This window comes from Mus caroli, chromosome 17 (genome assembly GCF_900094665.2).
Source record: "Mus caroli chromosome 17, CAROLI_EIJ_v1.1, whole genome shotgun sequence".
In the NCBI taxonomy this organism is placed as follows: Eukaryota; Metazoa; Chordata; class Mammalia; order Rodentia; family Muridae; genus Mus; species Mus caroli.
This window is the reverse complement of record NC_034586.1, coordinates 67,740,484-67,758,271: the sequence shown is the minus strand read 5'-3', so window position 1 is coordinate 67,758,271 and position 17,788 is coordinate 67,740,484. Positions and strand designations below refer to the sequence as shown.

Below are 17,788 nucleotides of genomic sequence, written 5' to 3'. Positions count from 1 at the left end.
AGAAAGAAAGAAAGAAAGAAAGAAAGAAAGAAAGAAAGAAAGAAAGAAAGGCTCTTTCATTTCACCACAAACTACACACTCTACAAGTTTTCACATACTCTGAAAATGCTTCCCAGAAGCACTTTCTAGATTTAAAGGGCTAAGGCACCTGCAGCCTTGATCAAGTTTAGAGATGTACCGATCTGAGTGAGTCGAATAGGTATTGTTTTCCAAACTCTCCTTGGAGTGACTGATGAGAGCTGTTCTGAAAGAAAGCATCCCTGACTAACTGGGTACAACCACTTCTAATAGCTTCAATAACTGGAACTAAATTCTCCAGACTTTCAGGTGCCTGGGAATCCTATCTTATTCCATTAACTCAAACCACTTCTGAGTAAAAGCATACGATCGCGTCTCCAACCCCTCATGCTTCTCCAAGGAGCCTGAGCCTGCCTTGACACATCAGCAATAGGAAACACCAAGCAACTTCTGCAGAGAACTCTGTGTGGGGTGTCGGGGCTCCCAGGAGAACCAACCAAAGACAAGACAGCATTTCTGTGATGCTAGGATTGAGCCCACAGCCTCACATATATCATACCGGGCAAGTGCTCTACCCCTGAGCTACACCCAGCCTTTCTAGCCAATGTGCTTGATAGCTATTGATAGCTTGAATCTATGGATCAAGAGCTCCACACTGCAGTTTCTTCACTTCTGGGTCCACATTTCCAAGAAACACTGTCACATCATCCAGTTTCCCATCCAGCAGTAGGTTGTGCTGTTTATTTTCATGGAATTCCAAAATATAACTAAGTATTTGTATTTTACAAACACAGACTTCAATGATCCTTCTCTTTGATACCTATCAAACATCTGTCCACTCACCACACATATGTTACAAGTATGTGAGCCTCTATTTTCCTGAGACTTAAAAACAAACCTAAGCAAATAAGCATGAAAAAGCACCGCCCTGGGGACCCTTTCATTTGCTACAAACAAAACACTGGAAAAGCAGCCTTGAGCCCTACACGGAATATCAGATACCTCCCCTCAAGGAGTTCCATCACAATTCCAATAACCACTGTTTCTCATTAAGTCCTAAGCTGTGCATTCTAAAGATAAAGAGTTAGGCACTCGCCCTCCTATAGATACTAGCCCAGGGCTAGGTAGCTTCCAGAAACACAAATACTGTACAATTAGTAATCTGACTGGCAAGAGCTGGGTATAATGCAGACAACGAGATAAGACAGCCTAGGATTTCTAAGGATTTCTGATAATCAGGGGCTGGATGACCACCTAGGACATGTGGCTAGCTACATGTGGCTTTTAAATTGCCAGTTGGTCTAGCTCAGAGTTTCTTAATACTGAGGGCTGGGAAGGGGGTAACATACAATTAAATATGGAATGTCACACACACAAAAAAAAAATGGCAATCAGAAATAATTCAGGTTTCCAAATGCACAGTCCCCTAAAAATAATACAAATTCAAATGCATAACTGTATCTGGGGTATTTCAGACAGTGCTTACAGCGTTATCATGTGACCTCACTGCGGCCTTGGCTCTGAACACACAGTGTTCACTGAACATGTGGACACGCCATTCAGTGCCATCTGATACTGCCTGAAATCGCTCCACCCAGATGCAAGACCAGGTGTATGATGTCATGGGTTGCCGTGTTTACAAAGTATTCTGCTCTCACAGAAATGTAATGCTTTAATTACAGAAAACAGACTTTTAATAAGTTTCCATTGTCGTTCCTCAGCGTGTACGCATCAAATTAGCATATTTTAGAATCAGATTTTGTTCCAATGTTGATTTCACTAATTGCTGTTTGTGTTCTAAATTTATATATATATATATATATATAAAAAATCACATGCCTTTAGTCCCAGTACTTAAGACAGAGGCAAGCAGATCTCAATGTGTTCATAGTTAGCCTGGTAGCGAGTTCCAGGACAGCCAGAGCTACACAGTGAGACCTTGCCAATAAATAAATAAATAAATAAATAACTTCTTAAAGATTTAAAATTCCTTGACACTCACGAGATGGCTCAGCAGTTAGGAGCACCGCCTACCAGGTTGGGTTCCCACCACCTACATGGCAATTCCAGTTCCAAAGGACCCAACACCCTCTTCTGTACTCTGTAAGCACCAGGCACATTCATACATGCAAGCAAAACACTCATGCATATAAATTAAAAATAAATTTTTTAAAACTCATAAATTAAGTCTGGTTTTAGATTCAGATAGAATTTCCAACAACTTCTGAAAGGGTCCTAAATATACATGTATTTATTTGTGTATATTTATAATATTTCCCATTTATGTTCATATAAAACAGCACTATCAGCACTATACATCAGTTCTATAAAATGTTGAAGATGTTCCATATCCTGTAGTACCAAATGTTCATACAACTTACATATAAAATTAACGACAACCAGATCCTCTCTTCAGCATGCAAATCTGTTTTCATCTTTAAATAGCAAAATCATATGTACATCTTTGTTTCAAGATAAATATATGATTTCTTGTCAGTAAATGTTTGATTTGTAGACCTATTTTATTTACCTGGGACTATGTGATAGACCCTGCTTTAGCTCTATCTGAATGTTCAAAGGGTCAGTTTGCATGTGGCTAACCAGAAAGGCATTTCACCTATGGACATTCCCCTGACCAGCACTGAAGGAAACCAGTCCAGCTCACTCTTCAGAGAACAAACAATTTTCAGATGCCTGAAATGAGAAAGTCTGATGTGCCAAGCAAGCTTGCAGCAGCATAATTATAAATAATTAAGAGAACGGTCAGACTAAAAGCAGCCAGATGCTTAAAGGGTTTTAGCCGAGAGACAGTGAAGTTGATTCTGTCAGCTCAAGCTCACAAATACGTATTTCAAACCTTCGACTGTTATAAGCAAACTGATACCACTATAATCATCGCTTTTTTAAAAGGCCTTGTTGTTGGGATTGTATCTGAGAAACAGGAAAGTGGAAAGAAGTCCAAGGAACAATTGCACAGTGTATTAAAGCTACAAAACATATAAACACTTTGGTTGTGTCAAGAGTCAATCTTTGAGCCTAAACAATGGCTAACAAATGAAAGTGTTACCTCCCCCCCCCCAAAAAAATGCATCATATTTATGTTCAAATGAAACCAGGATAGTTTTGCATCAGCAAAATGTAGAAAGCTGGAATCCAGCCATTTCCAAGTCTCTGCTCTCCTTCCAGTCTCTGCGTCCAACGCCACCCGCTCTTCTGCCCCACAGTCAACTTAAACTGTGCTGCAGACTCACTGACAAAGGTCAAAGCAAGAGTCGACTGCAACCAAGTATTTGATGAAGGTCTCCACTGACCTTCAGAAGAATTTCAAAGGCACTGTTTTTATGCTATGCTAAGGTACGATGTACCTACCCACAGTGCAGCCTGGAACAGGCACCAAGTTACTGTCCCACCAAAATAGCATTCTGATACAGGTCAAAACCCTGTCTCAGAGCGGACTTGGAACCCCCAAAGGCCAACCCAGCATCTCGATGAAGTGAACCACCTCACGGCTGTAACTAAGAACCAGTTCATCTAATCCTTGCGGTTCCGCAAGCACGGGACAGGTCTCACTGGGCTCCCACCCTCCTGCAACTTCTCAAGGCGAATTAGTATGAAGGAATCTCAGAGCAGCAAGGTGAGGCAAAGCCAGTTCAGTTTTGAACACGCGTGGCCACGGGTTTCTTAATGATCTAAGTCGGAGGAGGATGCGAATGAGAACATGATGAGCCCAGCTTGTGAGAACCCACCAGGGTGCGCAGCCCCACGCGTGGGAGATACTCCGGGGTTCCGGGGAGCGCGGGCCTCAGCCCGGCACCCATCTCAGCCGGAGAGCAAGCGACACAAGCACCCACTTCCCCGCCCGCCGGGCCGCGTCCTGGGAGGCCTTCGGGCACCTCGGTGGGGCCCGCACCGCCAACCGCCTTGCGGCCCGGCCTCCCGGCTTTCCGGTCCCGCCGCCCCCCAGCGTCTCGCCACCTGCCTGCTCCGGGTCCCCGAGGAGCGCCGGCTGCGGACGCGGGGCGCAGAGGCCAGGCGCAGGGGCTGGCGGGCGCGCTCCCGCCCTCCCGCAGGGGTCCCGTGGCTGCCGCCGAGCCTCCAGCCGGGCAGCAGCAACCCGCCACCTTCCACGCCGCGCGCGCCGGAACCGGGCCCCCCACGCGGGTCGGCGCGCGCGCAGTGCAGCCGCCCGGGCTGCGCGCAGGCCTCGGCCCTGGGCCCCGCGCACGCGCCTGCGCTCGCTCGCCTCCTGCTTGCGCCCCCTGTACCCCCAACAGGAGGATGGTCTGGCGGCGGCTGCACCTGCTGTGCCCAAACTCACAGTCCAGTGGCCTTTCCCGGAGCCCCTGCGGTGGCATGCACAAATGGGGATCTGTCCAGAGCAGCACAACCAGGCTCTAAAAGGAACCTTGGCTGACCAGGATGGTGATTTGGGGCTACAGCAGGCACACCCTCCTCTTGCATGGTCTTAGTTGGCCCTATTTGGCCCCCCTTGCTTTCTAGCATCCTGGGCTGGAAGAGCTCCCACCTACAGCATCTGGTAGGCAGAGACCACATCTCACCCATGCATAGGGAGGCCAATGCATGGCCTAGGGTAAGATCTGTCAGTCAATTATCTGTTTCCAGGTCCTGCTGTGAAAACCCGTCTCAATACCCAACTGAGCAATTACAAAGGAAGTGTGCCAGCCAAAGGGAAGAAATGAATAGTCACAGGCCGCACTTACAGATTCCTTAGTTTTCTGCTCCCTCCTCACCTACCTTATACTTATCTCTTCCATCTTCTCGTAACCAGAAAGAAGTGACATTGAAACCCTAGCAGATGTGGGCGCTGGCATTTCTAGTTCTTTCCCATGCTGCAGAAAGGTGTTGGTCTCTAATAGGGAGAGCTAAATGTGACTTGAGTTAAGGATGTCACAGCCAAGCTCTTCGAGGCCTCACAAACTGTAACCCTGTTGGTGTTTCTTCCCTATCGGGTGGTAACTGACTTGTTGAGAGACCATATGAATGGATGTCCATCAGCATCTGTGCCAGCCCAGAGGTAAGTGCACACCACACCCCAGAGCACTTTTCCAGTTCGAACTGTTGGCTCTAGAGGCTAGGGAAACAAACACAAATACTTTCTCCTTGCTAGAGTCCCTCACAACATTCTCCCACCAAGTGACTCTACTTGGATACTCGGAAGAAGAAGGGACTCGCTAACTCTTAAGGTAGCTTAGACTAGCCTTTGGCAAAACATCCTTCCTTGGGAGCTAAAATCTAGGGTTGTTTCTGCCATGGATGTTGTCAAAGAACATCTAACTCCAGTTCAAGATAGAACAATGAGCATTCTCTGTCTCTCAGGCCGTTCGTCGATAGCGCAGTCTCGACCCTACTCACCAGCCGGTTGAAGGACTCCTCGGAGTGCATCCTGGCTTGTCTTGAGCCTTTTTAAATGAGATGCTCAGAACGGAACGGTGACCTGGTGAGTACCGAGGCGAGCCTGCCACCTCTGCCTACCTCTTGAGCTTCTACTAACTCAACCCAAGATATCCAAATAGTTGTTTGAGGCGGTCAGAGCACAGTGGAGAACTGGGTGGGGCACAGGGCCAACTAAAACTCAGGGTGCTTATGCAGTACTAAATTCCACCATCCCACACCCCTGGGCAGCTGCCAGGTTCTCTTTCCCTGCAGACTCTTGTCTTCATGCACTCTTGAGGATGGTAATATAACACAGATGCTATCCCTCCCTCGGAGGACTCCACACACACACTCACACCCCTTTCCCTGTTTTTCTCACACCCAATTCTTGCCTAACCCACCCACCTCCTCCTCAGCTGGCTAAAAGAGAAAGCAATTTGCCTTTTGTTGGCTCTAAGTGCCACTGAAACACGGAAACTCATAAGGATCTGTTGTAACAGGAGCTGCTGGTGATATTTTCCAAGCGACACAGTTTACTTTTATTGCTTTTTTTTTTTTAAGTATCCACCAAGATACCACTATTAGTAGGTGATGGGGTGTGGCAAGCTGAGTGGTACTAAGCTATAATGAAGATCTCTGTTAGAACCAGCCAGACTACTGGCTCTTCCTGCTACACCCAACATACACAGTACACAGGCAAATTCCAAGATCAACAAGTCACCAGGGAGAGTCTGCAACTCACTTAGCTGCCTTTATTCCAAAACCTGAAACTACTCCTCGGCCATCAGGAACACAAGCCCTTGTTGCTGGGCTATTCCCTGTCACATGCACACACACACATATCACACAATTTTTTGCAGCTAGGTCTTGCCAATTTAATAACAAGGAAATGGGACAATTATATAGGGTCAAAATCTGGAGCTTGAACTAGCCACTGGAATGGCTAGGCACATGGACTATAATCCATCACAGGTGCTGAGAAGAATATCACAATGAAACAAAGTGCCAAGAAGAGACAGCATCCGTCGGTGATCAGTACCAAAGAGAGAAGAGGAGGCGTGGCCAACTGTCTACTATACAGAACACTACCCGGAATAAAATTTGTCTCCATTACAAATGAAGTGGAACAGAAGATACAGTAAATATGATCTGAAAGTCTCCCAAGACATTGTTTGGCATCACCTACATAAAATATCCTTGTAGCGATTGGGGGGTGGGGGCAGAGATGCCTGAATGATGAACAGGGAATCACTCAGAAATTCAGACATTCCTCGTCCTCGCTCCGCGCATTGGGCATCATTTGGTATCATTCAGGGAGAAGAGAGAGATTCACTTTCCCAAAGTGAGTACATGAGAGGCAGTCTTCTGGGAAAGCCAGGCGGATGGGAACTCAACCAGCAGGGATGCTTACAGCACTTAGCCGAACTCGAACTCACAAAGTCTTCCTCTCTACTGTATTCACAGGCAACAGGACTCTCTGCCTGGAACACCCAAAAACAAATCAGCACATTGTTAGAAGGAATTAGTTCAGCAAGGCGTCCAAATACAAGATCAATTTATAAAATCCAACCGTTTACATCAGCAGCAAATAAGCAGGAAGGAGACAGTGAGACACGTCTCATACTCACAGCATCCGGGGTTAACTAACAACTTTTCAGAACTTTATGAAGAAGCTCTTAAAACTCTATTAAAGGACATTTAAAAAAAAATAGACTGAACAGATGAAGAACTAGGCCATGGCCGGGGTGGCTTCACACTGTAAAAATGTCAAGCTAATCTCTAGACTCAGTGTTTGATTATAACTAAAATTTTAAGGTGTTCAATAAACATAAAATATGTAAGGACAAATATAACTTTAAATAGGACAAATGTCTAAAAGCAAGACCAAAAGAAGGAGATTTGCTATACTAGAGATTATGTCTTTACTATATCATAATAAAAATAATTGGAGGCTGCTCTAGAAATAAACAGAAAAATGACCTAGAAGGTAGGGCTCTGAAGGAGAGCCCTGGATAAGCATGTCCTTGGTATACATAAAAGTGATACAACAGCCAATGATTTAAAAAATATATATGAATTATATATAGGACAGAGTTAGTCAAACAGTCTTATTTAATAATGGAAACAAAAAGGAAAAGAAAGTGAGGGAGATGCTGGAAATCTGCTGTAAGAATGTATTCCTAATCACAACTAGAGCACTGGGCTCCTGGGGGCACAAGTGAACTTGTTATGCTGGAGGGCCTGGGGTCAGTGACAGAGATGATGGAGGAAATGCCGTAAAACAACTTCATCTGTTCCTATCAGGAAATAGGACTAACAAAGAACCATGCACATTTGTAAATCCTTACAAAATTCCTCCACTGAGTGGCCACAGGTAACCTCCAATAAAAAGAAGTGGAGAGACAGCTCAGCAGTCAAAAGTGCATTTCTTGCAGAAGACCTGAGTTTGGTCCCTGCATCCAAGAAAGACCAGCTTACAGCCGCCTATAACTCTAGCTCCATCAGATCCAATGCCCTCTTCTGGCCTCGGTGGGTACTGCACCATGCATATACCCAAATGCAGATACACACTTCAAGATACTTTTTTAAAAAGAAAAATGTAAAGATGTGACAAACTGAAAGAAGTTTGTGACATGTATAAACATAGCTAGGAATTAGTACCTAAAGCAACAAAAATCAGTCGAAAAACTAACAAGAAAAACGAGGAAAGGGTAACAGTAGACAGTTGACAGTGATGTGTCTTGGTTTCCTTCCCTGTTGCTGTGACAAAATACTTTGACAAACACAACTTAAGAGGGAAAGGAGTTATTTTAGCTCACAATTCAAAGATCCATCATCCCAGGGAAGTCAAGGCAACAGAGCTTGAAGCACCTGGTCACATGACATCCCAGTAAGGAAATAAGAGATGAATGCTGGCGCTAGCTCCCTTTCTCTCTGCCTGGAGAATGGCTCTGCCCACAAGTAGGTAGGCTCTCCCACATCAGTTAGTGTCTTCAAGATAGGCATGCCCTGTAGGCATCTCATAGGCATACCCAGAGACCTAGCCAAGCAATTCAAGATGCTATAGGATAGAAAATTAACATGGTGGCTGAAAAAGGCCATCTTAAGATTGGGCTGTAGGCAAGCCTGAAGAGCATTTTTTTTATTGATAATTTATGTGGGAGGGGCCCATATCACCATGGTCAGTTCCACCCCTCAGCTGGTGGCCCTGGGTTCTATAAGAAAGCAGGCTGAGCCAATGATGAGGTGTGAGCCAGGAAGCAGCATCCCTCCACAGCTTCTGCATCAGCTCCTGCCTCCCGGTTCCTGCCCTGCTTAAGTTCCTGCGCTCACTGCTTTTGATGATGAACTGTGATATGGAACTGGGAGGGAAATTAACCCTTGCCTCCCCGAGCTACCTTTCAACCTGGTGCCATCACAGCAACAATAACCCCAACTAAGACACACAGGCTATCCAGACTGTCCAAAGAAAAGCCCAGAATGATAAGCAGTGGGATGGGCAAGAAATAAAAACTATCACAAAATGACCAGGAAGTGGTTGGACTTAGAATGTATAAGTCACCCTGTCTCAGAAAGAAAGAAAAAATAAACCACATGTCCTCTCTCTCTCTCTCTCTCTCTCTCTCTCTCTCTCTCTCTCTCGTGGGTTCTAGCCTACAATGTATGCATGTATGTGTGTAAACAAATGTACTGTGGGCACAGTATAGGAAAAAGAAGGGTGCCCAAGGAAGAGTGATATCAGGCCATGAAGAAGGACTGACTGCAATCGTGAAGATGATATAGAACTAGTTGTTTTTCTAGTTTTAACTCCTGGGTTTTTTCAATGTGTGTGTGTGTGTGTGTGTGTGTGTGTGTGTGTGTGTGTGTATGTATGTGTGTGTAAGTATGTGCATCTGTGTGTTGAATTCATGCATAAAAATATAACTGAAAGTTAAAGTATAAAAGTGATGTATAGAGATAGGCTTTTCCCTGTCAGAGGCAAAAAGGCATAAAGATTATCCCAAATGTTGGCAAGGATATGGAAACCTCCTGCATGATTGATGGGTATTTAATGAGAGACACACACTCTGTAGCACAGGTTAGCAGCACTGAGTATAGTGGAGACACACTGCTATGTATATCTCAGAGAATCCCCTAAGGGCTTCTCCGGGTGGTTCCAGGAAGCCAGTCTTTCACAGGATGATCTGTGTAATCCTTGCCTGTATACCATCTCTCTTCCTGATCCCAAGCACAGATTTTTATCTCTGTGCTATAGACAGAGATATACCTATATGTAGATGATATAGATATATCCAAATGCTTCCTCATCATCTACTCTGTGATATGCCCAATATAACACATACAAAATGTAACCCTCCCCCATGACCTTGCCCATATAGATATTATGTTCTCCCCTTTGCTGCCATATAGATACAATGTTCTGCCCTTTGCTGCCATAGAGATACTATGTTCTGCCCTTTGCTGCCATAGAGATACTAAGTTCTCCCCTTTGCTCACTGGGGTCATCCTGTTTGGATTCGGGTCCCCAAATGAAAAGCCCAATCTCCTTTTTTAAAACACTGACGTCATCCTTTACTGAAGAAACTCACCAAGGCCATGGGAATCCTCATCAGCCTACAGCCCTGAAACCCCTAGCCCTCCTGCTGCCTCTCCTTGGCTTTTCCTTTTATGACCCACCTCCCCTCTGAAGGCTGCACATGGGGACCCCTGCTGAAGTAGAGTCTAAACTGGAAATGCCTCAGATGGCGCACACATCCTTTCCCAGTTAGTGCTGCTCATTCTGATTGCATCATTCAAATAGCTGAATGCCTTCTGCAAAGTAAACCTGAAAACCATCCTCAAATACCCTTGATTTAGGGACTTGAGATATCCTATAAGTTTATTCTGCCTTTTGTTAGCCTTGCTTCCAAATAAGAACGAATGGCATTTTTTTCAAACCCGACTTGTTGCTAACAGGCCCTTTAGCTGGTATCACATCCAACCATCAGACAGTACAACCACTTTTAAAGGCCAAACTTGTAAGTCAACATAAAGAAAGACAGGGACCAAGGGAGTGTTTTATAGCATTGGGGTCAGAACTGCCCCTGTGGCACAAGGACATTTGTTTTCAGGGTCTGGAGAGATGGCTTAGCTAAAAAGCAACCTTCCACACAGATATGGGGGCCCTGAGCTCAACTCCCCTGCCCCACATGAAAAGCTGGCTGTGGTAGCCTAGGCCTGTAACCCCAGCACTGGGGCAGACACAGGGAAATTCCTGAGGTTCCTTGGCCAGCCATCCTTGTTGAAACCAGTGAGTTCCAGGTTCATGAGAGACCCAGTCTCAAAAAACAAGGTGGAGAGTGACTGAGAAAGACCCCCAATATTGACCTCTGGGCTCTGGGCTCTGGGCTCTGGGCTCTGGGCCCACCCTCATGCATGTACACACATACACACACACACACACACACACACACAAATACACTTGCACACACAAACATAAACATGAATGCACACATACATAGGCACAAGAACTACACTTTTCACACCAGTTACTTCTAGTCACCAAGATAACTGTAGAACCATCTCTGGCACACATGAATAGCATCAAGCTACTCCCAGGAGAATTTGAGTTCAACGATCCCTTCTTTCCCATTGGAACTGACATTAACAAAATCTCTTTATATAGCCATCATTTTACAGGAAAGGCAAAGCATGAAGAAATATCATTAGAAAAACATAAAAATGCAATCAAACAAACTCATATTTGGGAACTTCTACAGAACAAAGAACTCATTCCTACAAACAGCAAAAGAGCTCAGAGAAACTGCCACAGACTAGAACAGTTCAGAGCCCTATCCACAGCCTACAGTGTGCAGATCTTGTTTAGATTCAAATAAATACATGTTAAAAAGAAATTCTAGAGCCAGGCATATGCCTCATGTCTGTAATCTTAGCACTGGGAAGGAGGAGAATTTCTGTTTCAAGCCAGCCTGGGCTACGTAACAAGTTCCACATCAACCCACACTACAATATGAGAGACACTGTGCACTGTAAAAAAAAAAAAAAAAAAAGGAAGAAGAGAATATTCATAGGACCACTAGAGGAAATTTAACCCTATGTGGATATTAAATTGTATCAATAATTTTTATTAATTCTGCTATTTATGATCACATTACAATTATATATTTTTATTTTAAAAAATCTTTATTAAACAGTCATGGAAAATAGGATAAAATGTCTCCTGCCTGAGATTGCTTTAAGGTATTTTATTAGCAATAAGTGAATGGTAGGGAAGAGAGATGAACAATACTGATAAATAATAATAATAAATGCTGAATGATGACTGAGTGGGTCCTCCTTTCTTCTTTTGCATGAACTCAGAAACATAAAATATACTAAAAACATTTTGCTTTGTTTGTTGTTGTTATTGTTGTTGTTGTTTTGTTTCAAAGGAGATCTAAGAGGGCAGAAATTGTATTGGACCTCTGTCACTGCTATATCACAAATACCCCAAACAGTCTCTGGAATAGAACAAATTCAGGAAATAAGAGCTGACAGAAGGGACCAGGCTGTTCACCCCAATCAAGATAGACTATTGCATCCAAGGCAGTGGCTCTCAACCTTCTTTATGCCCTGACTCTTCAATACAGTTCCTCATGTTGTGACCCCCCCACACCATAAAATTATTCTTGGTGCTACTTCATAACTGTAATTTGGCTGCTATTATGATCATAATGTAACTACCTGTTATGCAGGATATCTGATTGCAACCCCTGTGAAAGAGTCATTCAGCTCCAAAGGGTCCGTGACCCACAAATTAAGAACCACTGATCCCAGGGTTTTAAAAGGCTTAATGCTTGACTTCTTTTCATGTGCACACTTGCCCGTGCAAGGGCCTGTGTATCGCCAAAGCTGTCTTTTCATCAGTTGCTTACAAACCAGTGCAGTCTCACCCTAGGTCATGATAAACCATCATGGCTTTAATAACATGGTGATTAGGAGTCGAGAGAATATCAGGACAGGTCCCTCCCCAACTGGAGGTGCACCGGGGTTTGCACCTGTCAACAAGCATCCAATGAGTCACCTAACCAAAGAAAGCCATGGACCAATGAGCTGGTTCTGGGTCTGAGTCACGAGAAAGCCTCCTTTGTGACCAAAAAAATAATAATAATAATAATAATAATGAGAGTGATTCTGGCATCTCTCATCCAAGCATATTTGAGACTGCAGGGCATAGTCAGGAGAAAAAGAAATGTGAACTGCTTTTCTAGATTCATGTGGAGTTCAACCAAGAGTAAGAAGTTCTTATAGTCTGTGCTTTTAAAAGTCCACAAAAATATAGCGTGCAATAGCTTTTTCCTAATCAAGATAACCGGGTGCCTTGAGACCCGGACTAGCACTTAGAAGAGCAACCAAATTATAGCTGGGCCCAGCAAATTACTAGATTTATGCTTTATGGCCTCCTACTCCAAGGACAGGGGGACACTGTGACCAGGTATAACTTAGGTCACTCCAGTTTTCCAGTAAAGAAGAAAGACTGCCATGAACATAGGCCATGGTGGGCAGCCCGAACAGAACCCCAGGATCGTTTCTTACCAGCTCCGCAATCCCCATCTTTCTTCTTAACGCCCCTGAACCTCAGGTCGCTTCTTTGTAAAATAAGGTAAGTGATCCCTGCCTCCTGGTGTGGTTCCCTAGGCACAGGCTTGACTCAAAGTTATGTTCAAATGCACAGTCATCCAAAGACATAAACAATGGACAAGAAAGCCAGACACCTACCAAAGAAATGGGGCTAGCGCTCAGGGTTCTCCAAGGAGAGACTTTCCACACTGTAGACTGATGTGGTCAGGAAAGACTTCAGAAAGACATCCTGAGCTCATAGGAAGCATGACGAGATGTCGTTAGGCAGATGAGGAGCAAGCTGCCCTGGGGGACTTTGTATATGCTGTGAGTTATTGTCTTTATATGCCTTTAACCTTTATGCATTAAATATCATTCAGGTTCCAATCCTTCAGTTGGAGAAATTCAAGTATAGAATGGAGCTTGCTACCTTTTTTCCACTCTTGATCCCTCTCACCTCCACATTCAATTAGACAACCCGTGTGGAGCCATAGTTTTAAAAAAATTGATCAGGGAGGAGTCAGATAACCTGCCCAAGCGCACACACTAGGGAGCAGAACCAGGTTTTGAAACCTGGACCACATTAATCCAGAGGTTAAACTTTTCTCGAAGATGTATTTATTTTTTGTTTTATGTATGAGTGTTTTGTCTGTGTGTATGTATGTATGTATGTATCTGAACTACATGCGTGCAGAGGTCTGAACAGCATCACATCCCCCTGGGACTGGAGTTATAGGTGATTGTGAGCCACCATGTGAATACTGGGAACTAAACTCTGGTCCCATCTAAGAACAGCAAGCACCCTTAACCTCTGAGGCCTCTCTCCAGCCCCCAGAGATTGAACTTGTAAACATGATACTTTGTGAGAGAAAGCCTGACGATGGGAACAAAAGTTCAAAATGTATTTAAGTTACAGAAGCGTCCTGGTCCATTCTGACCGCTGTTAGTGACTAATGCAGACTGCAGGCTTATGCAGACACTAGAGATTTGTCTCTGGCCTGGAGGCTGGCAATCCGAAGACAGCACCAACAGATTCTGAGTCTGGCAAGGACCTTCTTCTTAGTTTCTAGGTGAGCATCTTCCTCATTGTGTGGTTACCTGATGGAAACGGAAGTGAACTTTCTTACAAATGCCCAAAATGCTAAAAGTATCACCCCTAAGAACTCACACCTGCAGATTAGATATCAACAACAAAATGTGAGAGGAATCCCAACACTCAAGCCAGAACAGTCTCGCTAGAGCAGACCTAAAAGTGAGAAACTGTGAGATGAACTAGAAATATAGGTTAGGGCTAGATTGGCCTTGAAAGTCACATTAACAGCCTGAGACACTGTCCCATAGGGTCAAGGAAAAGCCACCACAAGTTTCCAGTGAAGGAAAGAGTGGGGACTATCCGCTCTGTTCTGTCTTTCTCTCTGCCTCCTGTACGTGTTACACACTATAAAGAAAAGACAACAATTGTTACAAGCACCCCAAGAAATCTAAGCATTTTGAAGTAAAATTTAGAAGCTGAAAATAAAGTTGCCTTGTGATCCCAGGTCTTTGCTAGCTCAGACTTTTAAGAATAAATAGATTTTACAAATGATTTCTGCCCCAGACAGCTTAGTTTTCATATAAAATGTATCCTCAGTGACAGCATTCATTCAAAATCAAGTTGAGATAAGATATCCTGATGTCCTAGGGGGTTGGATCTCTGTTGTTCCGTTTGCCATCACCTTGATAACCACTTGGCAGTATAACAAGAATGCCCACATTACCATCTTAATCGCTGGCCATTATATAATGATATACTAGTATATAATCTTTGAGAATGCACCCATTGGATGGAAGCATAGTCCTAGAAATGAAAGAACAGCTGTACCACTCACCAGAGTGATGTTCTATCCATCAACATGATAAGGGGCCTGCTGCCCCCCACCAGGTACCCTGCTCCATGTGGTACCCACATTTATGCTCCTCCAGCCTCACCCAAACCCTAACCCAGACTTTCCAGCAGGGATCCACTTAAGTTCAGCTTATCAAGGAAATGCCACACCCCTGCTAGGAACTCGTATTTTCACCAGTTCAGAGGTGCTGTGGCTAGCAGGAATGGTGGCACATCTTCACAAGCCATATCCAGTGACATGGTGCAAACCCTTATGGCCCTGCTATGAGGTCACCAGCCAAGCTCAGGTCTCAGCTGCGGGGGCAAATGACTACCACTAAACACACTCATCTGCTGAATCCTCAGCCCAGAAACCCAAAGGGGGCCCAGAATAAAATGGGAAAGACCCAGAAAAGCCAACATAGTATTTAGAAAAAATAATAATAATAAACTTGAAGAACTGACATGGCCCAGCTTAAATTTTTAGTATAAAACTACAGTAGTTGTGACAGTGCGAAAGAGGAAAAATAGATCAAACAATATCTCAGAATCACACGCACACCAACACAAGGAGTAAAGGCAATTCAAGAGCAAGAAAATGGTAGTTCCCCATCACACCTTCCACACAAGTTAGCTATCAACTGAGCATGGAAAGAAATTAAAAATGAAAGCCATACAACTTGCAGAGGACACCAGAGAAGAAAATCTTGGTGGCAGTGGACTCAATGATAACATTTTAGATGCAATATCAAAGGCACAAGCCATCTCTCTCTCTCTCTCCTCTCTCTCTCTCTCTCTCCTCTCTCTCTCTCTCTCTCTCACACACACACACACACACACACACAAAGAATTAAGTAAATTTTAAAGGCTATGTTAAGACAATGAAAACACAAAAGAAAAAAAAAAAAAAAAAAAACAGGAGAAAACCTCCCCAAAGTACGTGCCTGATGTTATCCAAAAGAACTCAACAATAAGAAAACTCAAATTCTTTACATGAGCAAAAGAACTGAATAAGACACCTCACTGAAGAAGAAACATGAATGGCCAATCAGTATATGAGCAAACATGGTGAGTCATTAGGGAACTGGGAACGGGAACGGGAGACTGCTATAGGTCTATTAGAAGGGTTAAAACTCCAAACACTAACTAACAAAGGCTGATGATGAGTGATGGAGAAACTCTCATTCGCCACTGGAGGAGGCAGAAAAGTGGTACTCACACTTCACAATACGGGCTGGCAGTTTCTTACAGCCTGACACTATGGGCCCGAAACCATACTCATAGGCATTTGCCCAAGTGATCTAAAAATATATTCACATAGACACACACACACACACAACTGAAACCAAATATTGGAGAAACTAAGACATCATCCTCTGCCTTGAGTGGGGAGTGGATAAACTGAGGAAAAACACAATATTTAGCTATCGAGCCACAAAGAAGACCAAGGGGAGTTATTTAAGTGAATATCGGTCAGAGAGAGATGTCACCTGACTCTTCCTGCACGTTTTCAGCTGTATGGCATCCACTTAGCGTGGGCAGTAGTCAGGGTAACTCCTTTCTAATTGGCGTCATGGAAAAGGTGAAGCCATGGTAGAAACATGCTCAATGGTTAGCGGGACCAAGGAAGAGAGGTTGGATGAGTGGCTTGCTAGGGATTTGAGGAACAAGAACACTGTCCTGATACTGTAATGGCGAAGACATTGTGCATTTGTTAAAAAGAAGATGACTTGCATCGTGATAGGTTAATCGTAAATGATGAGCCTTCTTTAATACTAATAATGTATCAACAATTTCAACAATTACAAAAAGAGAGGCTGACTGAGCAGTAATTCCAATGCTCTGCCTAGGTTTGGAGCGCCCTCCTTACTTCCTGATCATGTAGTGTATTCACGGCCATTCAATTAGGGTTGAATGTGTGGTGTATGTGTTCAATTAGGATGGCCCGTTTTCACTTGTCTGAGATTGTCCAGTGCGCTCTGCTTTGTCCGGGTTATCCACCTCTGCCTTTACAGAAGTGAGTTTCACTGGAGGTCTGAGGAGACACATTTCTTTTATAAGCCGACTTACCCAAATCATGTGACTGTCTTCTCAATGTCAAAATTTTTTCAGTTCCTCATCAGCCTTCCTCAGCAGAGTACAAATTGCTTAGCGTGTTAGTTGGGGATATATGGAAACGGGTGTTTTCATAATGGGCTCCCTCGGGCCCTAGGTAGATTCAAGTTCCAGAAAGCCACGGTGGTAATGGCAGGCTTTGTCTTGCCTCCCTTTGGTGGAGTCCCCTTTGAGTGCCCCAAGCCAGCCAGGTCACCACAGGCAACCAATGCGTAACAATGACATGCCTTGGCGCTACGGATACAAGATTTAAAGGGCCAGGCACTAATTAGGACCCTGAACCAAGTGCTTAGCCAAATGGGCAAAGAACCCTAGTCAGCTCTACAAGCCCTTCATTTCACAACAGGAAAGGAGCTCAGATGCTTTAACGGACCCTTCCAAAGTGTCTGTCAAGTTACCAAAGAGATCAATCACCCTGATTTCCACTCAGGCCTCCCTCCACAGCAACTTTTCTGAACGCCTGAAACTTCTTCAGGTGTGTTCATGAGACAAAGCTCCGTGGAATTCCCTACACAGAACTCAGGCTGCAGCCATCTAGTTAAGTACCTGAGTACCTTCAACTATGTGTGGTTGCTACCGGGGCCCACTTCTGAAAAACCAACCATTTTTTGGCCCAAATTGTCACATCACCCAAAACTAAACTACAGGAGTTCCTTTGGTTAGTAAGAGACAAATGGCACCCCAGTGTTTCAAAGCTGTGCACTGTGTTGTGCTCTGAGGAACAGAGCAGAGAGATGGACATAAGTGACTCTCCCTTAAGTTTCTTTCCAGAAAACAGGGAGGCCACACACATGCTCG

General features: G+C 44.2%; 1 protein-coding gene and 1 long non-coding RNA gene across 10 annotated transcripts in view; one reads left to right on the top strand and one right to left on the bottom strand.

Moving 5' to 3' along the window:
* Nucleotides 1-17,170, bottom strand: part of Clip4 (CAP-Gly domain containing linker protein family member 4) — a 97,283-nt gene extending 80,113 nt beyond the window's left edge. For 5 of the 8 annotated variants that reach the window (XM_021149448.2, XM_021149451.2, XM_021149450.2 and 2 more), the window contains exon 1: nt 16,946-17,170. The gene's annotated coding sequence lies outside the window, so the exon portion shown is untranslated. Of the gene's footprint in view, nt 1-3,997; nt 4,081-4,773; nt 4,889-5,391; nt 5,527-16,945 lie in introns of those variants that run through there. The other 3 variants (XM_029471331.1, XM_029471330.1, XM_029471329.1) reach the window with 3 other exon arrangements.
* Nucleotides 3,225-8,675, top strand: LOC115029734. 2 transcript variants are annotated; one of them, XR_003835292.1, is made up of 4 exons: nt 4,968-5,053; nt 5,147-5,222; nt 5,356-5,476; nt 6,385-8,675. It is a non-coding gene; the product is annotated as an uncharacterized LOC115029734 (long non-coding RNA). The 2 variants fall into 2 exon arrangements; XR_003835291.1 differs by lacking the exons at nt 4,968-5,053; nt 5,147-5,222 and adding an exon at nt 3,225-3,652.
* Nucleotides 17,171-17,788: the final 618 nt, after the last annotated feature.